At 26.9% G+C, this 2,648-nt stretch overlaps 1 protein-coding gene across 1 annotated transcript in view; it reads left to right on the top strand.

The window, feature by feature from the left end:
* The window catches only part of LOC105456640, a 14,101-nt gene extending 12,215 nt beyond the window's left edge, over positions 1–1,886 (top strand). Inside the window, exon 4 of the mRNA XM_011700838.1 lies at positions 962–1,886. The gene's annotated coding sequence lies outside the window, so the exon portion shown is untranslated. The remainder of the gene's footprint in view (positions 1–961) is intronic.
* The last annotated feature ends 762 nt before the right edge of the window (positions 1,887–2,648 follow it).

Raw genomic sequence — 2,648 nt, 5'->3', positions numbered from 1 at the left:
GAGGGGAGATACAATGAAATGAGATGACACCAGAAATATTAACCTGTGTCCGACAGTGTTGTCGTAAAAGAATTTTAACATGTATTGCAGTAGAGGATCATTATTTTAAAAAAATATTCTATTTTATCTTTTGCTCTCTCGCACACACACACACACACGCACACATATACACACACGCACGCACGCACATACTCATATTTCGATATTTCAAGTTTTCAGATTTTCTGAACTATTAAATCTGTCACATGTATGTACATAATTTTCAAAATTTGCTTCTAGTGTCTTAAAAATATTTCAAGTAATTCGAAATTTTCATTATATATATATTAAGAACGATTCAAGGTGTTTAATTGATCTCTTAGCATTTAAAAATAAGTATTAGTATCCGGTAAACAATTTTTTATATAAAAACATACATATATAAATACATATAAACATATGTATAAAAATATATGGTTATATATATAATTATTTATAATTATATGTGTAATATGTCCATATATATATACCTATTCTTTTCCTTTGTAAAATTATTGTTCGGTATAAGGAAAATGATAATAATATAGAGAAAACATAAGTAATAATTAAAAGCTTAATTTTTGTATTGTTTTTTTACAAAAAATCAAAATTTTAAAAATAAATTGTTTACATATATGTATATTTACATATTTATATTTCAATTATATATAATTATAGTATATGGCATTTCTCATTTTTTTAAACTTCTTTAAATTTTTTGTAAAAGAAAATGCAAAAATAATCCTTTTAATTATTTCTTTTTTTATTTATTATTATTTTTCTTATATTAAACAATTTTACAACGGAAAGAAACATGGATATGTATGGATATATTGCGCATATAATTATATATTTTTTTATGAAAAATTGTTTACCGGGTAGTTTAATAGATAAAATTAAGTTTATCTGTTTTCAATCTCTCGTTATTGATTTACTGTCATAGGCGCTGTAGTGATGATCAAACGTTTGATAAAATACTTCAGGGCAAAAACGAAGCACTTGGTGACGTTACAATGATAGACGATTTCTTTAATAAGATAAGAAGATCGAAGAAGTGGTGAAACACGTGTGTAGAATGGAGTGAATAATTATATATTCAGAAATTAATAGACAACGTAAAATTATTCAAAGAATGTTCCAGAGTATTGCACATTTTCATACCAATGTTGTATTCATTTAAAGCATATGACAATTTTTTTTATGTTTTTACAATGATAATTATTTCTTTAAAATAACTCTGGAATAAATGATGAAATGTTCAAATACCATTAAAGCTATCGAAATAAAGTGTGAGCCAACACCAGTGTTGGTATGTATAATAATTTTTATTGTTACATTTTCTAGCTTCAAACTGCGCGTTGTAATTTTTGTCGGTCTTGAAACACAGTTCTTATATATGAAGCCGGAATTCACTGTTCTATCTGAGGTGATATTTTTTGCAATAAATTCTTTACAGGTTTTGGGATGGAGGGAGATTCTTGTAAATATTTGTTAGTATTAAATGTTAAATTACTTATCAATTTAATTTGTTACAGTGGATTCCGGCTTTATGTAAGAACTACTGTGTTTTAAGACCGACAAAAATTACACAGTTTGTATGGACTGGAGATTGTAACACTAAGAATTATTATACACTCCAACATCCGTCTCGGTTCACATTGACTATATTTTGATAACTTTGATTTATTTTTGGGAGCCTGATTCCTTTTAAAACCATTATAGTTATAAACTAATACTTATAAACTTTCTAGTAAGTTTCATCTGGCATTAGATACAGTTGCAAAACACGTACTTTTTGTATTATTATTATTATAACATTTTATTTTTCTCAGTTTTGTATTATATTTTTACTTTGTTTTCATTTTATATACTTCAAGCGATTATTTACGAAAGTTTTATTTTGTGAAACCATAAAATATATCAATAAAATATTTCAAATAGTCTTGATTTCTGGGAATTTTTAAGGCTTTCGATATAATTACATTCCCCTATAATAATTTCTGCAATCGCAAATGCATGTTGGCAATAAATTACTCAGCCAAAAATGTTTGGTTGATTAATGTCAATTCAACCAAACATTTCTGGCTGGGTATGTTTGCCGAAAGGCCGCAAATGAGAAACTTTGTTATTACCAATGCTGTTAGCACACTTCTGTTAATATGCAATAATCTTTGTCGGCACAATATATATAATAGAGTGGCAATTAACAGCAAGCAGATACCGAATATATTGATAGCAGATTGATGGTAAATGCAGTTTTGCTACTGCAAATAGCTGTCAGCAAACATACAACTATAATATGCATGCTTTGCAGTAAATGATCTGTTCTGAGTTTGTTGTATCAATTTGTTATTGCATTACTATTGTCATCTGCTCTATATTAAGTATCATCAATTTGATTACAGAATATGTTCTTCAGATTTGATTCATATTAGAGACTACTGACAACTGAGATAGGTCCTGGCATTGTTATAATATTATCGTTTTGCTAGAATTTGTTTCAACATCCCGCAATTAAAATGTGTGTTAGGTTGAATTATGTAAAAAAATTATTTATTTTGCGTGTAATATATCATGAGTATATATTCAATCTGACTGTAGAAGAATTCGATTTATAAGTTTTAGTATAT

The sequence above is a fragment of the Wasmannia auropunctata genome, unplaced genomic scaffold (genome assembly GCF_000956235.1).
Source record: "Wasmannia auropunctata unplaced genomic scaffold, wasmannia.A_1.0 LD335605.1, whole genome shotgun sequence".
NCBI classification, from domain to species: Eukaryota; Metazoa; Arthropoda; class Insecta; order Hymenoptera; family Formicidae; genus Wasmannia; species Wasmannia auropunctata.
The sequence above is the reverse complement of the archived record's forward strand: the minus strand, read 5'-3'. Positions and strand labels throughout refer to the sequence as shown.